Raw genomic sequence first — 25,970 nt, 5'->3', positions numbered from 1 at the left:
GGTATAATAGGATGTACCGTCTGCCACAAGGAAGTTCGAATAAACGATGTTCTATGGTGCACAACTCATTGAGTCAGCATAGCCCATAAGTGTATGGCCCATGACCAATTTTGCAATTGCATATCTAGATAGATGTAATGTAACAGCTGCACAGGACTAAAAACAAAATGAATAACAATTGCAGAAAACTCATTGCCATGGCAAATAGAAGCAGAAATTTTTTGAAGTTGTGCTGTCTAAAAACTCCTTAAATGTAGAGGTTTTAATTATTTTTGAAAATGGAACAAAGATCACCATAGTGGAACTGCACTTGAAGGAATATAGTGACAAAAATAAAAGTTATATGTGTTCAAGCAGTGGAGAAATTTGGAGTTGAATTACAGAGTGTATAAGGAAAAGGATTCCCCCCCCCCCCCCCCCCCCCATTAACCATGGACCTTACCATTGGTGGGGAGGCTTGTGCGTGCCTCAGTGATACAGATAGCCGTACCGTAGGTGCAACCACAACGGAAGGGTATCTGTTGAGAGGCCAGACAAATGTGTGGTTCCTGAAGAGGAGCAGCAGCCTTTTCAGTAGTTGCAGGGGCGACTGATCTGGCCTTGTAACATTAATCAAAACGGCCTTGCTGTGCTGATACTGCGAACGGCTGAAAGCAAGGGGAAACTACAGCTGTAATTTTTCCCGAGGGCATGCAGCTTTACTGTATGGTTAAATGATGATGGCATCCTCTTGGGTAGAATATTCCGGAGGTAAAATAGTCCCGCATTCAGATCTCCAGGTGAGGACTACTCAGGAGGACGTTGTTATCAGGAGAAAGAAAACTGGCATTCAACGGATCGGAGTGTGGAATGTCAGATCCCTTAATCGGGCAGGTAGGTTAGTAAATTTAAAAAGGGAAATTAGTGAAGTTCGGTGGCAGAAGGAACAAGACTTCTGGTCAGGTGAATACAGGGTTATAAATACAAAATCAAATAGGGGTAATGCAGGAGTAGGCTTAATAATGAATTTAAAAAAATAGGAATGCAGGTAAGCTACTACAAACAGCATAGTGAATGCATTATTGTGGTCAAGATAGATACGAAGCCCACACCTCCCACAGTAGTACAAGTTGATATGCCAACTAGCTCCGCAGATGACGAAGAGATTGATGAAATGTATGATGAGATAAAAGAAATTATTCATATAGTGAAGGTAGACGAAAATTTAATAGTTATGGGTGACTAGAACTCAATAGTAAGAAAAGGAAGAGAAGGAAACGTAGTAGGTGAATATGGAACGGGAGTAAGGAATGAAAGAGGAAGCCGCCTGGTAGACTTTTGCACAGAGCATAACTTAATCATAGCTAACACTTGTTTCAAGAATAATGAAAGACGGTTGTATACATGGAAGACGCCTGGAGATACTGGAAGGTCTCAGATAGATAATATAATGGTAAGACAGAGGTTCAGGAACCAGGTTTTAAATTGTAAGACATTTCCAGGGGCAGATGTGGACTCTGACCACAATCTATTGGTTATGAACTGTAGATTAAAACTGAAGAAGGTGCAAAAAGGTGGGAATTAGAGGAGATGGGACCTGGATAAACTGAAAGAACCAGAGGTTGTAGAGAGTTTCAGGGAGAGCATTAGGGAACGATTCACAGGAATGGGGGAAAGAAATACAGTAGAAGAGGAATGGGTAGTTTTTTGAGATAAATTAGTGCAGGCAGCAGAGGAGCAAGTAGGTAAAAATACTAGGGCTAATAGAAATCCTTGGGCAACAGAAGAGATATTGAATTTAACTGATGAAAGGAGAAAATACAAAAATGCAATAAATGAAGCAGGCAAAGAGGAATACAAACGTCTCCAAAATGAGATCGACAGGAAGTGCAAAATGGCTAAGCAGGGAGGGCTAGAGGACAAATGTAAGGATGTAGAGGTGCATATTACTAGGAGTAAGATAGATACTGCCTACAGGAAAATTAAAGAGACCCTTGGAGAAAAGAGAACCACTTGCATGAATATCAAGAGCTCTGATGGGAACCCAGTTATAAGCAAAGAAGGGAAAGCAGAAAGGTGGAAGGAGTATATAGAGGGTCTATACAAGGGTGATGTTCTTGAGGACAGTATTATGGAATGGAAGAGAATGTAGATGAAGATGAAATAGGAGATATGATCCTGCATGAAGGGTTTGACAGAGCACTGAAAGATCTGAGTCGAAACAAGGCCCCGGGAGTAGACAACATTGCATTAGAACTACTGACAGCCTTGGGAGAGCCAGGCCTAAGAAAACTCTACCATCTAGTGAGCAAGATGTATGAGACAGGCGAAATACCCTCAGACTTCAAGAAGAATGTAATAATTTCAATCCCAAAGAAAGCAGGTGTTGACAGATGTGAAAATTACCAAACTATCAGTTTAATAAGCCACAGCTGCAAAATACTAACACAAATTCTTTACAGACGAATGGAAAAACTGGTAGAAGCCGACCTTGGGGAAGATCAGTTTGGATTCAATAGAAATGTTGGAACACGTGAGGCAATACTGACCCTACGACTTATATTAGAAGTCTAGCATTTGTAGACTTAGAGAAAGCTTTTGACAATGTTAACTGGAATACTCTCTTTCAAATTCTGAAGGTGGCAGGGGTAAAATACAGGGAGCGAAAGGCTATTTACAGTTTGTACAGAAACCAGATGGCAGTTATAGGAGTCGAGGGGCATGAAAAGGAAGCATTGGTTGGGAAGGTAGTGAGACAGGGTTGTAGCCTATCCCCGATGTTATTCAATCTGTATATTAAGCAAGCAGTAAGGGAAACAAAAGAAAAATGAGGAGTAGGAATTAAAATTCATGGAAAAGAAATAAAAACTTTTGAGGTTCGCCGATGACATTGTAATTCTGTCAGAGACAGCAAAGGACCTGGAAAAGCCTGACCGGAATGGACAGTGTCTTGAAAGGAGGATATAAGATGAACATCAACAAAAGCAAAACAAGGATAATGGAATGTAGTCAAATTAAATAGAGTGATGCTGAGGGAATTAGATTAGGAAATGAGATGCTTAAAGTAGTAAATGAGGTTTGCTATTTGGAGAGCAAAATAACTCATGATGGTAGAAGTAGAGAGACTATAAAATGTAGACTGGCAATGGCAAGGAAAGTGTTTCTGAAGAGGAGAAATTTATTAACATCGAGTATAGATTTAAATGTCAGGAAGTCATTTCTGAAAGTATTTGTATGGAGCGTAGCTATGTATGGAAATGAAATGGGGACGATAAATAGTTTATACAAGAAGAGAATAGAAGCTTTCAAAATGTGGTGCTACAGAAGAACGCTGAAGATTAGATGGGTAGATCACATACCTAATGAGGAGATATTGAATAGAATTGGAGAGAAGAGAAATTTGTGGTGCAACTTGACTAGAAGAAGGGATTGGTTGATAGGGCATATTCTGAGGCATCAGGGGATCACCAATTTAGTATTGGAGGGCAGTGTGGAGAGTAAAAATGGAAGAGGGAGACCAAGAGGTGAATACACTAAACAGATTCAGATGGATTTAGGTTGCAGTATGTACTGGGAGATGAAGGAGCTTGCACAGGATAGATTAGCATAGAGAGCTGCATCAAACCAGTCTCTGGACTGAAGACCACAACAACAACAACAACAACAACAACAACAAGGAAAAGGAAGCACTTGTAAATTAGTTGTGTATTTTCAGAAGTGCCTGTAGATTGTACATGAGTTTCTGGATTTGATTTAGCTTCATTTGTTTGCTTTTCCATAGAACTTGGCCTTCCTCAGTAATACTAGACAAAGAAACCACTATGAACTGCCTGACATAAGACGTTTCTCAGTGATCTCTTAGGATTTCATGTGATGGTTGAAAAAATTGCTCACTGTCATCTTCTCTAATCCTATCTCTTACATAAGTGGAGTTATGTAAAACACAATGGATTGTTACAATATTGATTGCAGAACTGATTTGTATACCTAGTGAACAATAAATAATCCATCATTTACTAGGTAAAATCTCTAAAGTAAGTTTGGTGAATCATTGAGTATGGTTTAAGCTAAAATTGAACTTATTATATAAAGGATTTGAATTATTTTCAGAATATGGATGCATCAGATATTCTAAAAGGGGAAAAGCCTCAGCTGAGGCTGGGGCCGCAATGAATACATACGGCTATGTGTAGCTCTCGCTATAGAAACTGGAGAGTTATTTTCAGTCCCTCTTCGTACAGTTCAAAAATTGAAGAATCACCTGAACTTAATCACCTGAACTTTCGACAGATCCTCAACACCAACAAAAATTAACTTGTAATCACTATGAAGTGGCTGGCTGATACTTACTTGCTTTCTACTTTACTGCACCTGTACAGATTCAGGACTTGTGTGCACATGTCAAATGTTTTACCATTTTATATCTGTAGGATCCTGTAACCATACATGAGTCACTTCCGTCAATATGGCGTAACAAACTTGCCATATTGTAGTGCAAACAGCATTCCTCCCAATTTTAAAATAGTGCCAAAAATCACAAAATCTGCACCCTAAAACTAGATTCCTGGAAGGAAGAAGTGTTTCCATTACTTGCAGTTGCAACTTGAGAGAAAAAGGCAATTAAAAAATAAACAAAATTGTGCATCCACTCCAAGAAAAATGTTCATATTTCTCGAACAACTCCACTTTCTTAAGATGTCAACAGAAAGTGGCACAATTGTATCCAATATTGTGTGTCCTACTAAACCACTAACTGTAAAAATACCAGTTTTCAACTCATTGTACTCACAAACCAAAAAATAACTACACACTGAGAATGAAATTGGTGTTGAAGTAGAATCCCACTTAAAGTCAAGAGACAAGAGAGAGTACTATGAATCAGACAAGCTGTTCCTAATGTCCGTCTGGACAATTTTCAGAAGATATTATATTATTCCATGCCCAATGATAAAATACAAATGATAAAACTGATCCAGCCATATCAGGCTTAAATGGATTCCCACAACTGTCAGGAATGACACAACTTATCCCATTCCGAAAGGAATATAACCAGAAGGCTGCTACTGCCAGCTCATTATCCGGCATGTGGTTAGTTTCTTAGAAAGGCATTTAGTACCATGTCCCTTCTATGAGTATTGTGCTATACTCTGACATATTAATTTGCAAGATTTTGAGAGCTTTGGTGTATATACACTCCTGGAAATGGAAAAAAGAACACATTGACACCGGTGTGTCAGACCCACCATACTTGCTCCGGACACTGCGAGAGGGCTGTACAAGCAATGATCACACGCACGGCACAGCGGACACACCAGGAACCGCGGTGTTGACCGTCGAATGGCGCTAGCTGCGCAGCATTTGTGCACCGCCGCCGTCAGTGTCAGCCAGTTTGCCGTGGCATACGGAGCTCCATCGCAGTCTTTAACACTGGTAGCATGCCGCGACAGCGTGGACGTGAACCGTATGTGCAGTTGACGGACTTTGAGCGAGGGCGTATAGTGGGCATGCGGAAGGCCGGGTGGACGTACCGCCGAATTGCTCAACACGTGGGGCGAGGTCTCCACAGTACATCGATGTTGTCGCCAGTGGTCGGCGGAAGGTGCACGTGCCCGTCGACCTGGGACCGGACCGCAGCGACGCACGGATGCACGCCAAGACCGTAGGATCCTACGCAGTGCCGTAGGGGACCACACCGCCACTTCCCAGCAAATTAGGGACACTGTTGCTCCTGGGGTATCGGCGAGGACCATTCGCAACCGTCTACATGAAGCTGGGCTACGGTCTCACACACCGTTAGGCCGTCTTCCGCTCACGCCCCAACATCGTGCAGCCCGCCTCCAGTGGTGTCGCGACAGGCGTGAATGGAGGGACGAATGGAGACGTGTCGTCTTCAGCGATGAGAGTCGCTTCTGCCTTGGTGCCAATGATGGTCGTATGCGTGTTTGGCGCCGTGCAGGTGAGCGCCACAATCAGGATTGCATACAACCGAGGCACACAGGGCCAACACCCGACATCATGGTGTGGGGAGCGATCTCCTACACTGGCCGTACACCACTGGTGATCGTCGAGGGGACACTGAATAGTGCACGGTACATCCAAACCGTCATCGAACCCATCGTTCTACCATTCCTAGACCGGCAAGGGAACTTGCTGTTCCAACAGGACAATGCACGTCCGCATGTATCCCGTGCCACCCAACGTGCTCTAGAAGGTGTAAGTCAACTACCCTGGCCAACAAGATCTCTGGATCTGTCCCCCATTGAGCATGTTTGGGACTGGATGAAGCGTCGTCTCACGCGGTCTGCACGTCCAGCACGAACGCTGGTCCAACTGAGGCGCCAGGTGGAAATGGCATGACAAGCCGTCCCACAGGACTACATCCAGCATCTCTACGATCGTCTCCATGGGAGAATAGCAGCCTGCATTGCTGCGAAAGGTGGATATACACTGTACTAGTGCCGACATTGTGCATGCTCTGTTGCCTGTGTCTATGTGCCTGTGGTTCTGTCAGTGTGATCATGTGATGTATCTGACCCCAGGAATGTGTCAATAAAGTTTCCCCTTCCTGGGACAATGAATTCACGGTGTTCTTATTTCAATTTCCAGGAGCGTATTTAAAAAAAAAAAAAAAAAAAAAAAAAGAGAGAGAGAGAGAGAATGTGTGTTGTTAACAAAGGCCAATGGCCGAAAGCTTTAATTGTGAGAGTCTTTTTGTTGTGCCTATCTGAGACTTAGCATCTCCACTATATAGTGAGTAGCAACTTTCCTTCTCATAATATTGTTACATTCCATCCTGGATTTTCCACTGTTTGAAATGTTTTATATTATACACATATTCATTCTTCATTGTAGTGGATGGTGCAACTGCAAATAGTAATAACAATATATAAAATAGCCTCAGGCTGCAGTTCTGGTGTTAAAAGTTTTATTGAATAATCAATTTTACAATTTAGTACACATCTGATCGATGGTTATATTTTAATTCCCAGATCACAACAAGCAGTCAACTGAAGTATTGATGGGCACTGGTGTAATGTCACTTGCATGATGCGGACATAGGGTGTAGTTACTGGTATTTCAGTTGACAACTTGCTGATATGGGAATTTGAGATGTGATTGTCGATTAGATATGTACTAAGGTATATCTGAAGATGAGATGTAGTGTCTCGATATTGAACATGCAATAAAACTTGCAACACTATAACAGCCTAAGACTACTTTATTAATTGTTATTATTTTATGTTATATATTTTTTATTTTATGTTATATATTTTTTAAATATGTGTTTTCACAATAAGAAAAGAACTGAATTTTTTGGAAATTTCTCTATACTTGCATAATGGCATTATCAAAGTCTAGTTCATATCTTTGGTACTTTTGCTTTGCGGCTGCAGAAAGCTAGTAAAACTATTTGTAAATACATACCTTAAAGTGATTTTTCTTTTCATGGGTATGCCCTTAACAAAAACTTGCCTCCATTACTTCTATATGGTCTCTTATAACTGATCAAAGCATTCCATACTTATGCGCTTGAAATAATTGCAGAGAAGACAAAAAGCACCTTTTATGGTACATCTCAGGAGTATGCATCCAGTATCGGCAGTGTTGTTTTTTACTTTTTTGTGATCTCGGAGATACTATCTTTTCAGCCTCCATTTTAAAACTAACAGCATTTGTTTTGCATATAGTAGTATGTAATATGTTGTGTATTAAGTTGCATGCGACTTCTTACATCAGTGTAGACAAATTAATTCTCAGATAATGTCAAAATATATTAAAGCCAGATTAATCTGTTGGAAAAGGCAAATGTTTATTGCTGACTTGATGAGATGCTGTTCATCCAAGAAGCATGACCACATCACACTGACTTTCTGAGAAAAAGGAAACAGCAGGACTGCTTAATGCAAAAACTAGAAATTTGCAGCAACATACACAGAAAACATCTGTAAATAACGGTATATTGTCAATGTGTAGTTATCATGCACCTCACTGGAGAGGCACAGTAATGCATTAGTGGGAGGAACAGTGGCAGGGAATGAGGACCATAAGCTGCCATTGTTGAAGACTATGGTCTAACTATTATATTTTGATGCATTTCTAAATAAGGTCCTTCTACACATATATTACTTTACTGGCTAAAAAAAGTGAACTTGCAACTGTATACCCATGCTGTCACCTTCACTCCTCTTTCATGTTGCATCGATGAGGTTGCGCGAGACATTTCCGACACAGTTACCCATGCCAGTGGAACTGCTGTTCCTCTTTCTAGAGGCATGCTCCACCACCAGCCAGTCCCATGGTGGACCAAAGATGTCACAACAGCTATTTAAGCTCACCATAAGGCCCTGCAACGTCTCAGTCGGCATCCTCCAAAAGCTGCTCTCCTCACTTTCAAGCGCCTCTATACTAACGCTCACTATCTTATGAAGCGCAATAAGAAGGAATACTTGGAGCACTACATCTCATCCTTGGGAACATAACCCTCTTTCTCACAGGTTTGAGCAAAGCTTTGTAGTTTTCTGGGCTGCCACATTGTTCTGTGACTTGTCCTTCAGGGTAGCCTTTGGACCAATGTGTTGGTTCGTGCTGAACACCCTGTGACCCACTTTGTGACAGCACTGGCATCCTCTTCTTACCTGGCTACCTTTCATCACAGAAATAACAAGTTGAAGACATCCTCCTATGTTTCACCCCCTGCCAAGCTGATTTATATAATGAACATTTCACACTAGGAGCTGCTCCTGGCTCTTGGTGCATCTCACTATAAGTCCCCAAGCCCTGATTCAGTTCAGATCCAACATGTGACTGTTACTCAGAAGCTACATCTACCCAGGCTCTTCAGCCATACTTGGCTCAAAAGTGTCTTCCTTCCACAATGGCATGATAGTATAATCAACCCATTCCTTAAGCCAGGCCTTTCCCATGGTTCCCAATTCTCTTCTGCAAAAATGTGTCTCATGCATTTCTGTTATCATACCATTGTCCATCTTGACCCAGAAATCTAAATGGGTATGCAGCACTTGGACATGGTTGCGTTGTCCAGTTTTTTGGCATCTGCTTTAATAAACGCCTTCTTGCCTGCCCCATATTTATGAACCAGGGACTAGGTGCATGCAGAGCTTCCTTTCCCACACGTCTTGGGGTGTGGATCATGCTACTCTTCATATTTACTGGTCCCTGGTCTTATCCCAGCTGGACCATGGTTGCCAGGTTTATGGCTCAGTGGCACCTTTGAAACTGGTAGACCCAGTCCATCATCGTTGCATTCAACTGGATGCTGGTGCCTTCTGGACTAGTGCCATAGATAGTCCACTTGCTGAAGTGGGAATCTTCCCCTTCAGCTTCGACGGTACCAACTGATGCTCCCTTATGCAGTCACCACCTGACAGTTTTCTCAGCACCTACCTTATCAACATTCTTTTTTCATACAAGGGGCATCAACCCCCTGACATGCACCTCAGGTTGGATTACCAGTTGGAATGTGCCTTGCAGCCCTCTGCCAGGACCTCTGCCTACCTCCTTAGAAAGCACACACTGTGTTTTTCCACACACTCCTCTGTGGTTGGTACCAAGGCCACGAACTAGAGCCAGTCTATTCCACAGTCCTAAAATTTCAGCCCCCCCCCCCCCCATGGCTTTTCAGCATCCTTTCCAGTGAGTTCTCTAAGGCAATCAGTGCTACCATTGTTTACACTGACAGGTCTAAAACCATGGATAGAAAGGTCTTACTTTTCCTGCTGGTCAGGAACAACATTTGTTATTGGGAACCAGTACTGTTCATTTGGTGGAGCTGATAGGCATTAACAAAGCCCTCATATTTATTAAACAAGCTTCCAGTAACCATGTTTTAAATTACAGTGGCTCAGTTAGCAGTCTCCAGCCCACTAATCACCATTCTTCTTGTCAGCTTGCAGTATCTTCTATTGATGACCGTCTCTCTAATGTTAGTTGTACTGCGTGGTCAGTTGCCTTTCTCTGGGTCCCAGGTCATTTGGTTATATCAGGGAATTAACTGGCCAACTATTGGACTAGATAAGCAATTACTCACCCCACATTTGCTTTGACAGTCCCAGGTGCAGATTTGCAGGTGCAAATAATGGATCTGCTCATTCAGAGATGGAACAACTTATAGCGTGTTACTGCCCCCTCTAATAAACTTCATACCCCCGGAGGCTTGCTGCTATTTGGCGGGTTCGTGCTTGGCTACCATGGGGGCCCCAGCCTCTGCAGCATATTTTGCACTTCTGTGCTGTGTATCTGTCCTCTTGCTATTCCTTTTCCCCCTCCCTTAGGGAACACGACTGGGATGTTTCTGTTCAGCGTTTTCAGTAACCGATATCAGAACATCTCTCCAGTGCTTTTCATTCCTTTTTTCTTTTTTCTTTCCCTTCTCCTATTCTTTCTCTGCGTGTTTGAGGTTCCTCTTTTTCTTCTTTCTCCCCGTGTGCTCCTGAAGGCCAGCCCACACACCTGACGCGTAGTGGGTGACTGGGTAACATGTAATTCCCAGGTAGGGTTCTCACATATCCCCTGGTACAGGCCAGGCCCAGTGTGGTGACAATTACCTGAGTTGCTCCCTTCCCAAATTGCCGATTGTTCCCTGTGTCACATGTTCGGGAGTCATGACCAGACATATGAACAATCACCTAAGGCGGGTGCATCTCCTTTTGAGGGGGCCTCTCAGTTGGAAGGAGCATGCCATCAGAGATGCTGGCAATCATGGGGGATTTTCTCACAGTGAGCCAATCTTCTTTACGGTTAATGTCTTCTAAATGTGTGCAGGCTAACATTTCAGAGGCCCTCCCAACTGCACCATGGTTGCTCATGCTTTCATGTACTGAAGGCGATCAGTCCTTTGCTACGGTAATTCCGTTTATTATTCAGAAAGGTGTTGATGCAATTGCTGGCCATGTGAAATCCTGTTCTCTTTTACACAATGGCCCTTTGGTTTTGGAGACTACTTCTGATTCTCAAGCACAACAGCTACTTGCAGCTTCGCTCTTCCACTGCTATGCTGTTCATGTCAAGGTCCATCGAACGCTGAATTTTCCCCCGTGGTGTTATTTACACTAGGCTGCTCGATGATCTGACTGAAGCAGAAATCCAAAAGTACCTCTCTGATCAGGGTGTCATTGCAGTCCATTGCGTGATAAAAAATGTTGACGCATCCTTAGTGCCCACACACACTCTTTTTTCCTCACTTTTGATAGAGTTGTGCTTCCATTGAAGACTAAACCAGATTGTGAAGTTACCACAGTCTGACCAGACATTCCGAATCCGATGCACTGCTGCCAGTGTCATCATTACAACCACACGCCAATGTCCTGCCAACACCCAGCCAAATGTGTAACCTGTGGTCGGGATGCTCTTGAGGGTAACTGCCCCCCCCCCCCTCTGTGTTACTAAATGTACCACCACAAACTTTTCAAAGAAACCTTGGACCTTGGATTACTACAGTTATTAAAGTGTCTTCAGAAAGATAAAGAAAACTTTATGAGACAGCAAGAACTAGTAAAGATCCAGAAGTAGTTTTACACTGTAAAAATTATTGTAACATACTGAGAAAAGTTGTAAGGAAATCAAGAAATACGTATGTTAAAGAAGAAATTTACAACTCCGGCGATAAAATCAAATCAATATGGAACGTTGTTAGAATGGAGACAGTAAAAGTAACCACTGGGGTAGGTAGTATTACTATTAAGGAGACCGAGACCATCCTAACCAACAGTACACAAGAAGCTAATGTATTTAACAACCATTTCTTAAGTGTAGGAGAAAAAATTGGTGAGAACAGTTCAAAAGAAAAAGCTAGGCCGTACATGGAAGAGTCTGTTTTGAAAAAAATTTGTCAGATTAACCTTCACCTAACAACCTCTTGTTAAATAAGTAAAATTATGCTGCTATAAAAATTTTCTACAAATTACCAGATGAAATAAAATGTCTGACAGACAGCAGTAATAGCTTCAAAAATAAATTGAAATCATATCTCCTTGACAACTCCTTCTATACAATAGATGAATTCTTGAATAGGAGTAAATAAATCTATAAATATAGTACATGCATTTTGTGCCATTTAAGGGAATGGCGTAAATAATAGAAATATTAATCTTTAACTCTCTCTCTCTCTCTCTCTCTCTCTCTCTCTCTCTCTGTGTGTGTGTGTGTGTGTGTGTGTGTGTGTGTGTGTGTGTGTGTGTGTGTGTGTGTGCGCGCGTGTGTACACCTGTCCTTTTTTTCCCCCTAAGGTAAGTCTTTCCGCTCCCGGGATTGGAATGACTACTTACCCTCTCCCACATCCTTTCATTTTTCCCTCTCCTTCCCTCTTTCCTGATGAAGCAACCGTGGGTTGTGAAAGCTTGAATTTTGTGTTAGTGTTTGTTTTTGTTTGTGTCTCTATCAACATACCAACGCTTTCGTTTAGTAAGTTACATCATCATTGTTTTTAACTTACCAAATGAAAGTGTTGGTACATTAATAGAAACAAAAAACACACACACAAATTTCAAGTTTTTCCAACCCACGGTTGCTTCATCAGGAAAGAGGAAGGAGAGGGAAAGACGTAAAGGATGTGGGTTTTAAGGGAAAGGGTAAGGAGTCATTCCAATCCTGCAATCCCGGGAGCGAAAAGACTTACCTTAGGGGGAAAAAGGGACAGGTACACACACACACACACACACACACACACACACACACACACACACACACATCCATCCGCACATATACAGACACAAGCAGACATATATAAAGGCAAAGAGTTTGGGCAGAGATGTCAGTCAGGGCGGAAGTACAGAGGCAAAGATGTTGTTGAATGACAGGTGTGGTATGAGCGGCGGCAACTTGAAATTAGCAGAGGTTGAGGTCTGGTGGGTAACTGGAAGAGAGGATATATTGAAGGGCAAGTTCCCATCTCTGGAGCTCTGATAGGTTGGTGTCAGTGGGAAGTATCCAGATAACCCGGACGGTGTAACACTGTGCCAAGATGTGCTGGCCGTGCACCATGGCATGTTTAGCCACAGGGTGATCCTCATTACCAACAAACACTGTCTGCCTGTGTCCGTTCATGCGAATGGACAGTTTGTTGCTGGTCATTTCCACATAGAAAGCTTCACAGTGTAGGTAGGTCAGTTAGTAAATCACGTGAGTGCTTTCACACATGGCTCCGCCTTTGATCGTGTACACCTTCCGGGTTACAGGACTGGAGTAGGTGGTGGTGGGAGGGTGCATGGGACAGGTTTTACACCGGAGGCGGTTACAAGGGTAGGAGCCAGAGGGTAGGGAAGGTGGTTTGGGAATTTCATAGGAATGAACCAAGAGGTTACGAAGGTTAGGTGGGCGGCGGAAAGACACTCTTGGTGGAGTGGGGAGGATTTCATGAAGGATGAATCTCATTTCAGGACAGGATTTGAGGAAGTTGTATCCCTGCTGGAGAGCCACATTCAGAGTCTGATCCAGTTCCGGAAAGTATCCTGTCACAAGTGGGGCACTTTTGGGGTTCTTCTGTGCAAGGTTCTGGGTTTGGGGGGATGAGGAAGTGGCTCTGGTTATTTGCTTCTGTACCAGGTCGGGAGGGTAGTTGCGGGATGCGAAAGCTGTTTTCAGGTTGTTGGTGTAATGGTTCAGGGATTCAGGACTGGAGCAGATTCGTTTGCCACGAAGACCTAGGCTGTAGGGAAGGGACCGTTTGATATGGAATGGGTGGCAGCTGGGCAGCTGTCATAATGGAGGTACTGTTGCTTGTTGGTGGGTTTGATGTGGACGGATGTGTGAAGCTGGCCATTGGACAGATGGAGGTCAACTTCGAGTAAAGTGGCATGGGATTTGGAGTAGGACCAGGTGAATCTGATGGAACCAAAGGAGTTGAGGTTGGAGAGGACATTCTGGAGTTCTTCTTCAGTGTGAGTGCAGATCATGAAGATTTCATCAATAAATCTGTACCAAACTTTGGGTTGGCAGGCATGGGTAACCAAGAAGGCTTTCTCTAGGTGACCCATAAATAGGTTGGCGTAGGAGGGGGCCATCCTGGTACCCATGGCTGTTCCCTTTATTTGTTGGTATGTCTGGCTTTTGAAAGTGAAGAAGTTGTGAGTTAGGATGAAGATGGCTAAGATAATGAGGAAAGAGGTTTTAGGTAGGGTGGCAGGTGATCGGCGTGAAAGGAAGTGCTCCATCATAGCGTGGCCCTGGACGTGCGGGATATTTGTGTATAAGGAAGTGGCATCAATGGTTACAAGGATGGTTTCCGGGGGAAACAGATTGGGTAAGGATTCCAGGCATTGGAGAAAGTAGTTGGTGTCTTTGATGAAGGATGGGAGACTGCATGTAATGGGTTGTAGGTGTTGATCTACATAGGCAAAGATATGTTCTGGGGGGGGGGGGGGGGGCTTGGTAACCAGCTACAATGGGGTGGCTGGGATGATTGGGTTTGTGAATTGTAGGAAGTTGGTAGGAGTTAGGGGTGTGGGGTGTTGGTGGGGTCAGGAGGTTGATGGAGTCAGGTGAAAGGTTTTGTAGGGGGCCTAAGGTTCTGAGGATTCCATGAAGCTCCGCCTGGACATCAGGAATGGGATTACTGTGGCAAACTCCGTATGTAGAGTTGTCCGAAAGCTGATGCAGTCCCTCGGCCACATACTCCCGACTATCAAGTACCACGGTCGTGGAACCCTTGTCCGCCAGAAGAATGACGATGGATCGGTCAGCCTTCAGATCTCGGATAGCCCGGGCTTCAGCTGTGGTGATGTTGGGAGTAGGATTAGGTTTTTTCAAGAAGGATTGAGAGGCAAGGCTGGAAGTGAGAAATTCCTGGAAGGTTTGGGGAGGGTGATTTTGAGGAAGAGGAGGTGGGTCCCGCTGTGACGGAGGACGGAACTGTTCCAGGTAGGGTTCAATTTGGATAGTGTCTTGGGGAGTTGGATCATTAGGAGTAGGATCAGGATTATTTTTCTTCATGGCAAAGTGATATTTCCAGAAGAGAGTACGAGTGTAGGACAGTAAATTTTTGACGAAGGCTGTTTGGTTGAATCTGGGAGTAGGGCTGAAGGTGAGGCCTTTGGATGGGACAGAGGTTTCGGATTGGGAGAGAGGTTTGGAGGAAAGGTTAACTACTGAATTGGGGTGTTGTGGTTCCCGATTGTGTTGATTAGAATTTTGAGGTTTTGGGGGGAGTGGAGCTGGAAGTGGGAGATTGAGTTGATGGAAGAGACTGAAAGCTGACGCAGTCCCTCAGCCACATACTCCAGACGATCAAGTACCACGGTCGTGGAACCCTTGTCCGCCGGAATAATGACGATGGAACGGTCAGGCTTCAGATCACGGATAGCCTGGGCGTCAGATTCACTTCCGAAAGCCAGACATACCAACAATTAAAGGGAACAGCTATAGGTACCAGGATGGCCCCCTCGTACGCCAACCTATTTATGGGTCGCTTAGAGGAAGCCTTCTTGGTTACCCAGGCCTGCCAACCCAAAGTTTGGTACAGATTTATTGATGACATCTTCATGATCTGGACTCACACTGAAGAAGAACTCCAGAAATTCCTCTCCAACCTCAACTCCTTTGGTTCCATCAGATTCACCTGGTCCTACTCCAAATCCCATGCCACTTTCCTCGACGTTGACCTCCATCTGTCCAATGGCCAGCTTCACACATCCGTCCACATCAAACCCACCAACAAGCAACAGTACCTCCCTTATGACAGCTGCCCAGCTGCCACCCATTCCATATCAAACGGTCCCTTCCCTACAGCCTAGGTCTTCATGGCAAACGAATCTGCTCCAGTCCTGAATCCCTGAACCATTACACCAACAACCTGAAAACAGCTTTCGCATCCCGCAACTACCCTCCCGACCTGGTACAGAAGCAAATAACCAGAGCCACTTCCTCATCCATCCAAACCCAGAACCACCCACAGAAGAACCCCAAAAGTGCCCCACTTGTGACAGGATACTTTCCGGGACTGGATCACACTCTGAATGTGGCTCTCCAGCAGGGATATTACTTCCTCAAATCCTGCCCTGAAATGAGATCCATCCTTCATGAAATCCTCCCCACTCCACCAAGAGTGTCTTTCCGCCATCCACCTAACCTTCGTAACCTCTTGGTTCATCCCTATGAAATCCCCAAACCACCTTCCCTACCCTCTGGCTCCTACCCTTGTAACCGCCCCCGGTGTAAAACCTGTCCCATGCACCCTCCCACCACCACCTACTCCAGTCCTGTAACCCGGAAGGTGTACACGATCAAAGGCAGAGCCATGTGTGAAAGCACCCACATGATTTACCAACTGACCTGCCTACACTGTGAAGCCTTCTATGTGGGAATGACCAGCAACAAACTGTCCATTCGCATGAATGGACACAGGCAGACAGTGTTTGTTGGTAATGAGGATCACCCTATGGCTAAACATGCCATGGTGCATGGCCAGCATATCTTAGCACAGTGTTACACCGTCCGGGTTATCTGGATACTTCCCACTGACACCAACCTATCAGAGCTCCAGAGATGGGAACTTGCCCTTCAGCATATCCTCTCTTCTCGCTATCCGCCAGGCCTCCATCTCCGCTAATTTCTAATTTCAATTTGCCTCCGCTCATACCTCACCTGTCTTTCAACAACATCTTTGCCTCTGTACTTCCGCCTCGACTGACATCCCTGCCCAAACTCTTTGTCTTTACAAATGTCTGCTTGTGCCTGTATATGTGTGGATGGATGTGTGTGTGTGTGTGTGTGTGTGTGTGTGTGTGTGTGTGTGTGTGTGTGTTTATATACCTGTCCTTTTTTCCCCCTAAGGTAAGTCTTTCCGCTCCCGGGATTGGAATGACTCCTTACCGTCTCCCTTGAAACCCAAATCCTTTCGTCTTTCCCTCTCCTTCCCTCTTTCCTGACGAGGCAACCGTTGGTTGCGAAAGCTAGAATTTTGTGTGTATGTTTGTGTGTCTATCGATCTGCCAGCACTTTTGTTTGGTAAGTCTCATCATCTTTCTTTTTATATATAATAGAGGGAAACATTCCACGTGGGAAAAATATATCTAAAAACAAAGGCTGATGCCTCTGTAGATTTCATCGAGCAGGATCCTCCAGCCTCTGCACCCTGTAGCAGTGCGTCTTTGAAGGCCGGCACTCAGCATCTGCTGAGATGACTCCCCTTCATTTTTTCCCTCCAGTCCTTTCTTCGTCATGACTCCTGCAATAGAACGTTCATGACTTTCGACCTAACAAAGAGGACTTATCACAGCTCTTAGAATCGCAACGTCCTCTTGTTTTCTGCCTCCAAGAAACAAAATTGCATTCTCGTGACCACTTTGAGCTCTCGCATTTCTTCCCAGTCCGCTTTGAACTTACCCCCAAAGACAGCATTCCATCTCATGGGGGTCGTGCTGCGCATCCGGGATGATGATCATAGTCAACCCATCTCCCTGACTACCCAATTTCAAGCTGTTGCAGTCCGCATTTTCCTTATTCACTTGACCTTTTCCCTTTGTACTGTTTACATCCCTCCACCATTCGATGTAAGCAGGGCAGACATCCTCAAGCTTATTGGGCAACTCCCTCACCCCTTTGTGGTGCTCAATGACTTTAATGCACACCATGCCCTTTGTGGTTCTGCCAAAACCTTTCAAAGTGGTGCCGTCTTGGCTGATCTTTTCAATCAACTTAACCTCATGTGCGTTAACACGGGAGCACTCGCATTTCTTTCAGACTCCACTCACACCTATTCCCATTTGGACCTATCCTTCTGCACTACCCAGCTTGCCCATAGTCTCGAGTGGTCTGTTCTCTCTGACACATTCTCGAGTGACCATTTCCTGTGTGCTATCTGATGTCTGACTCCTAACCCAACTACATGCACACACAAATGGCAGTTTTCTAGGGCCGACTGGAGGCTTTACTCCTTCCTGGTGATCTTTGACAAACAACATTTCCCCATTTATGATGACCAGGTAGAATATCTTACAAACATTGTCCTTACAGCCACAGATTTCTTGCACTTTCTCTTTACCACACTATGTCCTAGCAATAAGGCAAAGAACATTCAATCTTTAGTTTAGGACCTCTGTTTCTCTATGTTGTATTTTATGGACCTTTCTCAAAGTCTGTGTTTTTAGCTGTCTTTGCTTCAGTCGGTTGGACTTAATGTGTAGCCATTTTTAATTCCTTTTATCGTCTTCATGTTTTACATCCTGACACGGGTGCATATGACCCTAGTTGTTTTCGCAGCCTAAAATAAACCAAAACAAAACATAAATTCACACTATCAAGGCACACCACCTTCCATTCCTCCGCAGGAATCTACTGTCCTATGTCATCTCTGCATTGATGGTACCAAGACCCATAGTTTTATTTTATGTAACAAGCCACCCCCGCTGTGTGGTTGTGAGGCCTTGCAGCAGGCAGTAGCTCTTATCCTGGTGCAATGCCTCCCCCTCCCCCCTCTTTGTGGCTTTTCATGCTAAGCGTAGTCTTACAAATTCTTTGCCTCTAGTATTGGCAGATGAGTCACAGACAGTTGCTGCTTCTCTGTTTTCTTCATGAATGTGGCTTCTATTCTCAGGTATAAAGTTTTGAACTACCTTCGTGGCAGAGGCAGGGTGTTTCGCGTTAGAGCGCCTCACACTACACGCTGGATCTAGAGGGACCCTCGATCCTACTTCTTTTATCAGCTGCCTCTTTCAGCCCTTTTTTCCTGTGTTTTAATTGCTTTTTGATGTGATTTCCCTTTTTTTCTGCGGTATCCTTCTTTCCATTTTAGAAGTTGCACTCTGTTGAGTAGTGGGTGCTGTTAAACGCCTCGACAGTAATGAATCAGAGGTAGGATGGCTGGGAATGGGTCAGCCCCCATCATATGCAGAGCCCTGGGGATACCGACTTGCTTACATATCTACTTCTCTCATGTTGTTGTTGTGGTCTTCAGTCCTGAGGCTGGTTTGATGCAGCTCTCCATGCTAATCTATCCTGTGCAAGCTCCTTCATCTCCCAGTACCTACTGCAACCTACATCCTTCTGAATCTGCTTAGTGTATTCATCTCTTGGTCTCCCTCTACGATTTTTACCCTCCGCGCTGCCCTCCAGTGCTAAATTTGTGATCCCTTGATGCCTCAGGACATATCCTACCAACTGATCCCTTCTTCTAGTCAAGTTGTGCCACAAACTTCTCTTCTCCCCAATCCTATTCAATACCTCCTCATTAGTTACATGATCTACCCACCTAATCTTCAACATTCTTCTGTAGCACCACATTTTGAAAGTTTCTATTCTCTTCTTGTCCAAACTATTTATTGTCAGTGTTTCACTTCCATACATGGCTACACTCCATACAAATACTTTCAGAAATGACATCCTGACACTTAAATCTATTCGATGTTAACAAATTTCTCTTCTTCAGAAACGCTTTCCTTCCCATTGTCAGTCTACATTTTATATCCTCTCTACTTCGACCATCATCAGTTATTTTGCTCCCCATACAGCAAAACTCCTTTGCTACTCTAAGTGTCTCATTTCCTAATCTAATTTCCTCCCCATCACCTGACTTAATTCGACTACATTCCATTACCCTCGTTTTGCTTATGTTGCTCCTTTCAAGACACTGTCCATTCCGTTCAACTGCTCTTCCAAGTCCTTTGCTGTCTCTGACAGAATTACAATGTCATCGGCGAACCTCAAAGTTTTTATGTCTTCTCCCTGGATTTTAATACCTACTCCAAATTATTCTTTTGTTTCCTTTACTGCTTGCTCAGTATACAGATTGAATAACATCGGGGAGAGGCTACAACCCTGCCTCACTCCCTTCCCAACCACTGCTTCCCTTTCATGTCCCTCGACTCTTATAACTGCCATCTGGTTTGTGTACAAATTGTAAATAGCCTTTCGCTCCCTGTATTTTACCCTTGCCACCTTTAGAATTTGAAAGAGTGTATTCCAGTCAAGATTGTCAAAAGCTTTCTCTAAGTCTACAAATGCTAGAAACGTAGGTTTGCCTTTCCTTAATCTTTCTTCTAAGATAAGTCGTAAGGTCAGTATTGCCTCACGTGTTCCAACATTTCTATGGAATCCAAACTGATCTTCCCCGAGGTCGGCTTCTATCGGTTTTTCCATTCATCTGTAAATAATTCGCGTTAATATTTTGCAGCTGTGACTTATTAAACTGATAGTTCAAATACTAACAAAGAGATAGAGGGGCTGGCCAGTACTTACCTCAGCTCAGTACAGCCGATAGATACACATAAAACAGAACCGAAAATTTACGTTCCTAGCTTTCGGAACAAATGTTCCTTCATCGGGGAGGAGAGAGGGGAAAGAAAGGGAAGAAGGGAAAGGAGATTCAGTTACTCACAACCCAGGTTATGAAGCAACAGGGAAAGGAAACTAGGGAGGGTAGCAAGGATGGAGGCATGATTGTCAGAGGGAAGCCAAAGATATTCTACTGTAAATACTGTTCCAGCTTCAAACCAAAGAGGATGCATGCAGAAGTAAAGAGGTATATAGTATAAAAGTAAACACAACTATGTAGGATGAAAAGATGCGTGAATGCCTAAGAGGAAAGGGAAAGAGGAGAAGACTGAAGAGTAAATGGGAATGAGGTTGTTTAACGTAGGTTCAGTCCAGGGGGATGGCAGGATGAAAGGATGTGTTGGAGTGCAAGTTCCCATCTCCGCAGTTCAGAGGGACTGGTGTTGGGTGGGAGAAGCCAAATGGCACAGACGGTGTAGCAGGTTCCTAAGTCCCTAGAATTATGCAGGAGGGCGTGCTCTGCTACTGGGTATTGGGCATCTCCTAGGCGGACAGTTCCCAATTCAGTCCTAAACCTCTCATCCAGATCCCTCTCTCCTTCAGAGACATCTGTTCTATCAAAAGGCTTAACCTTTAGCCCCACGCCTAAATGCAACCACACTGCCCTGGTTAAAGATCTCCTCTCATTCACCCGGAACCTCAACTGGAAAAACCACTTCACTACCCAAACACAGCCCCCAAATACTAGACCCAGTGTTGAACCCTGTCTAGAACAGTTCCGACTGCCTTCTCAAAGGGATCCTTCTCCTCTCCCCCAAAACCATCCCTTGCAGACATTTCAGGAATTCCTCACATCCAGTGTAGCCTCCCAGTCCTTCTTGAAGAACATCCTGACAACCCCCAACATCACCCCAGCTGAATCCCGTGCCATTAAGGAGCTGAAAATAGACTGCTCTATTGTCATCCTCCCGGCGGATAAAGGCTCCACAACTGTTGTACTTGACCGTGTGGAGTATGTGGCAGAAGGACTGCGTCAACTCTCCGACACCTCAACCTACAAAGCTGTTACCCAGGATCCCATTCCCTCCAACCAGACTGAGCTGCAAAAAATCCTAAGAATCCAAGGTCCCTCACAAGGCCTCTCAACGGCTTCCATAGACTTACTCACTCCACCTGAGCCATGTACCCCTACCTTCTACCTATTACCCAAAATCCACAAAGAGAACCATCCTGGCCGTCCCATTGTAGCAGGCTTCAAAGCCCCAACCGAACGTATCTCAGCTCTGGTAGACCAGCACCTCCAACCTATCACCCGCAGACTCCCATCCTACATCAAAGACACAAACCACTTCCTAGAACGCCTCAAATCCATTCCCACTCCTCTCCCACCTGAAACCTTTCTTGTCACCATAGATGCTACATCCCACATACCCATGGTCTCTCTGCCTTTGAGCACTACCTCTCCCAACGCCCACCCGAAGATCTTCCAAAAACCTCGTTCCTTATCACTCTTACCAACTTCATCCTCACCCATAATTACTTCACTTTTGAAGGCCAGACCTACAAACAAATCAGGGGAACGGCCATGGGAACCAGGATGGCTCCGTCCTATGCCAACCTCTTCATGGGCCGCATGGAGGAGGCTTTCCTGAAGACCCAACAGCTGCTTCCCCTGGCCTGGTATAGGTTTATAGATGACATCTTTGTGGTCTGGACTCATGGTGAAGAAACACTCCTTAATTTCCTCCATAACCTTAACTCCTTTTCGAATTTGAATTTCACCTGGTCCTTCTCCAAAACCCAAGCCACCTTCCTGGATGTTGACCTTCATCTTGTTGAAGCTCACATCCACACCTCCGGCCATATCAAACCCACAAACAAACAACAGTACCTTCACTTTGATAGCTGCCATCCATCCCACATCAAACGCTCCCTTCCCTACAGCCTAGGTATTCGTGGCAAACATATCTGCTCCAGTGGCGAATCCCTCAACAATTACACCAATAACCTGACCAGTGCTTTCCTCTCCTGCAACTATCCTGCAGACTTTGTCCACAAACAGATCTCTCGAGCAATACATTCCTCCCCGTCCAACAACAATGTTCCTACCCCCAGACCACACAGAAGCATCCCCCTTGTCACCCAATATTATCCTGGCCTTGAAAACATCAACAAATTACTCCGCCAGGAATATGATTTTCTCAAGTCAACCCCTGAAATGAGATCATCCCTTGACAAAATTCTCCCCACACCACCCAGAGTTTCCTTTCGTCGGCCCCCTAACCTCCATAACATCCTTGTTAAACCCTACAATATTCCCAGACTATCTTCTCTACCCAGCGGTTCCTACCCCTGTAACCGACCCCGCTGCAAAACCTGCCCCATGCATCCCCCCACAACCACCTATTCCAGCCCCGCTACTGGTAAAACGTACAGAACTCAAGGCAGGGCCACATGTGAAACTACACATGTCATTTATCAACTGACATGCCTGCACTGCACAGCCTTTTACATCGGCATGACAACAACTAAACTGGCTGAGCGCATGAACGGACACAGACGAACTGTCCGCCTAGGAGATGCCCAATACCCAGTAGCGGAGCATGCCCTCCTGCATAATTCTAGGAACCTGCTACACCGTATGTGCCATTTGGCTTCTCCCACCCAACACCAGTCCCTCTGAACTGCGGAGATGGGAACTTGCACTCAAACACATCCTTTCATCCTGCCATCCCCCTGGACTGAACCTACGTTAAACAACCTCACTCCCATTTACTCTTCAGTCTTCTCCTCTTTCCCTTTCCTCTTAGCCATTCATGCATCTTTTCATCCTACATAGTTGTGTTTATCTTTATACTATATACCTCTTTACTTCTGTATGCATCCTCTTTGGTTTGAAGCTGGCACAGTACTTACAGTAGAATATCTTTGGCTTCCCTCTGACAATCATGCCTCCATCCTTGCTACCCTCCCTAGTTTCCTTTCCCTGTTGCTTCATAACCTGGGTTGTGAGTAACTGAATCTGCTTTCCCTTCTTCCCTTTCTTTCCCCTCTCTCCTCCCCGATGAAGGAACATTTGTTCCAAAAACTAGGAACGTAAATTTTCGGTTCTGTTTTATGTGTATCTATCGGCTGTACTGAGCTGAGGTAAGTACTGGCCAGCCCCTCTATCTCTTTGTTAGCATTTGTTTCACATCTTTATATGCGATTTTCCATTAATCATTTAAACTGATAGTTCGGTAATTTTCACATCTGTCAACACCTGCTTTCTTTGGGATTGGAATTATTACATTCTTCTTGAAGTCTGAGGGTATTTCGCCTGTTCCGAGTTTTGTCGGGACTGGCTCTCCCAAGGCCATCAGTAGTTCTAATGGAATGTTGTCTATTCCCGGGGCCTTGTTTCGACTCAGGTCTTTCAGTGCTCTGTCAAACTCTTCACGCAGTATTGTATCTCCCATTTCATCTTCATCTACATCCTCTTCCATTTCCATAATATTGTCCTCAAGTACATCGCCCTTGTATAGACCCTCTACATACTCCTTCCACCTTTCTGCTTTCTCTTCTTTTCTTAGAACTGGGCTTTCAGCTGAGCTCTTGATATTAATACAAGTGGCTCTCTTTTCTCCAAAGGTCTCTTTAATTTTCCTGTAGGCTGTATCTATCTTATCCCTAGTGAGATAAGCCTCTACATCCTTACTTCTCTCATATTATTCTTTAATTGATGGTCCATTACACTCTCAGCCTTCTCACTTTTACTGTTCCGAATCTCCCAGCTAGGAAGCATACTGTACTCTGTAACTGTCTTCGCCATTGGATCTCTCACTTGCTCTCACCTACAAACTGGTCTGATCCATATACATCTCGGTAAATCATTTCTCAGCTTTGGCATCATTATTGCCTTCAGTGCCTGAATTTTATTGCTCTTACATACTTTCACCACCAGAACATGTTCCTAGTAGACATCAATATCTCCAGATAACTACCCATGGGCTGAGGGACTGATGATCTTGCTGTTTAGTCCTTTAACCCCATCCAACCAACTTCTGTATAGTGAAGTGAGTACAGGTAGAAGGTATTGTGATGCTCCTCTAAAACACTTTAAGGGTCAATTCACGAACAACCTAAAGAATCTAAACACTGACCCAAGTAACTGGTGCACCACAGCAGATTTTGCTCACTGGTACACAACTATTTCACCTGCTGTTTTACATTTTTAGTGGAACATTAAAGATTTGAAAAGAGATACGTCAGAGATGCAAACTTTGCCAAATCCAGCCACGCCCTCCATTCTCTATTATGTGTAATCTGTGTGGCCACATGTTTCATGCTAGGATTGGTCTGCTAAGTCAGCAAAGACACCTTCACACCTGAACTGTGATGCAACAAAGAAAATACAGGAGATAAATGAAAACAATCATATGAGTATTAGTCAGTGATGACTTGTGACTTAAGGTCAGTCAGAAAGTAATATGTCATCGTTTTTTCCTCTCTCAAGACAATGAAAGAATAAGTAGAAATGACTCTAAAACTCAAAAAAGTAATGAACATACAAAAAATAGTGCCACATACCTGCCGTGTGCCTAAAGGGACCGGCAACCCTCAGACACTGAAGCATCACAGTTTTCCATCTGTACAAGGCGTTGACCACAACAAGGAAGACAGATGGCAGGACAAGCACTACCAGAGGTCCTCCATGCCAGGGGCTTATTTCCTCTGTCATATTGTATGAGGAACTGGATCGGCATGATTTACTATGCACCCCGGCTATATTGGGCAGCGCAAGCCAACACATCAGCAGTACACTCCACCGGAGCCCATCAGTCAGGGCCTGGTCAGAAGCCACCACAGTGGGAGCTAAGACTTTCCAGCAAAATTCCGAGACATACCTGTCGGCCAACTACGCCAAATGCTCAAACTCTGTTTTTAGGGATTACCAGTGGCATAGTCTTCATGTCCCACTACTTTATTCACTGTGTGTTCCAGGCTTATGCCTTATTTTTTATTGAGAACAGTTTTCCTTTGTTATTAAATCTCTCTACTGTGGCTGTAATAAGCCCTTGGTTTTGTTTACCTGTGCCGTACTATTGCTTATCAAGAGTCTCCTTGTGAGAGATATAGCAGATAGTAAATTGTAGAGAGAGGGAGAGATATGTGACATGAATTGAAAAATGTTCGTTTATGCAAGAAATGTAAATATTGTAGTGTCAGTATGGTAGTGTTCGGTCAAGGTGTTCACACTTTCCATTCCTGTCAGTAAACTTTGAAATGTTCCTGAATCGGCTAACTGTTTCAACGAGAGATGTTTCCTGTATGTGATTTGACTGCCACCATAGCAGACACCAAGATTAGGTTATACTCAACTACTTTGGTTTGTTGTCCTTCAAGTGCTGTATATCACCACTATTTGACAATTCATTAACATAAACACATATATGCTAACCCTTCCAGAGCAGCTTTTTAATCATCAATCAGACAATTTAATAGTGCTTTAAAATCTAAAGGATTTTCCCAGAGTCAATGTTGCCAACACCCAGGTAGGTCAATAGATTTGAAATTTAGATTTTTGTGCACTCTTTCTTTATTAAATCCATTGTAAATTGTGGCCACCTACATTCGTAACTATTATCTCTTCTCTCTCTCTCTCTCTCTCTCTCTCTCTCTCTCTCTCTCTCTTTTTTTTTTTTTTTTTAAATCTCTAATTATCTCCCTGTTAACAATAATCTAGATCATGAAAATGAAGCACTGTCTCTAAAACCTGTTGAATTATT

The 25,970-nt window shown here is 44.1% G+C and overlaps 1 protein-coding gene and 1 long non-coding RNA gene across 2 annotated transcripts in view; one reads left to right on the top strand and one right to left on the bottom strand.

Annotated features, from left to right (window-relative positions):
- The window catches only part of LOC126094651 (uncharacterized), a 36,499-nt gene that overhangs the window by 8,128 nt on the left and 2,401 nt on the right, over positions 1–25,970 (bottom strand). Inside the window, exon 2 of the long non-coding RNA XR_007521859.1 lies at positions 4,330–4,543. This is a non-coding gene — a long non-coding RNA (uncharacterized LOC126094651). The remainder of the gene's footprint in view (positions 1–4,329; positions 4,544–25,970) is intronic.
- The window catches only part of LOC126094649 (DNA repair and recombination protein RAD54-like), a 75,556-nt gene that overhangs the window by 48,947 nt on the left and 639 nt on the right, over positions 1–25,970 (top strand). The window lies entirely within an intron of this gene.

The sequence above is a fragment of the Schistocerca cancellata genome, chromosome 8 (assembly GCF_023864275.1).
Source record: "Schistocerca cancellata isolate TAMUIC-IGC-003103 chromosome 8, iqSchCanc2.1, whole genome shotgun sequence".
Lineage (NCBI taxonomy): Eukaryota > Metazoa > Arthropoda > Insecta > Orthoptera > Acrididae > Schistocerca > Schistocerca cancellata.
This window is presented reverse-complemented; position numbering and strand designations above follow the sequence as displayed.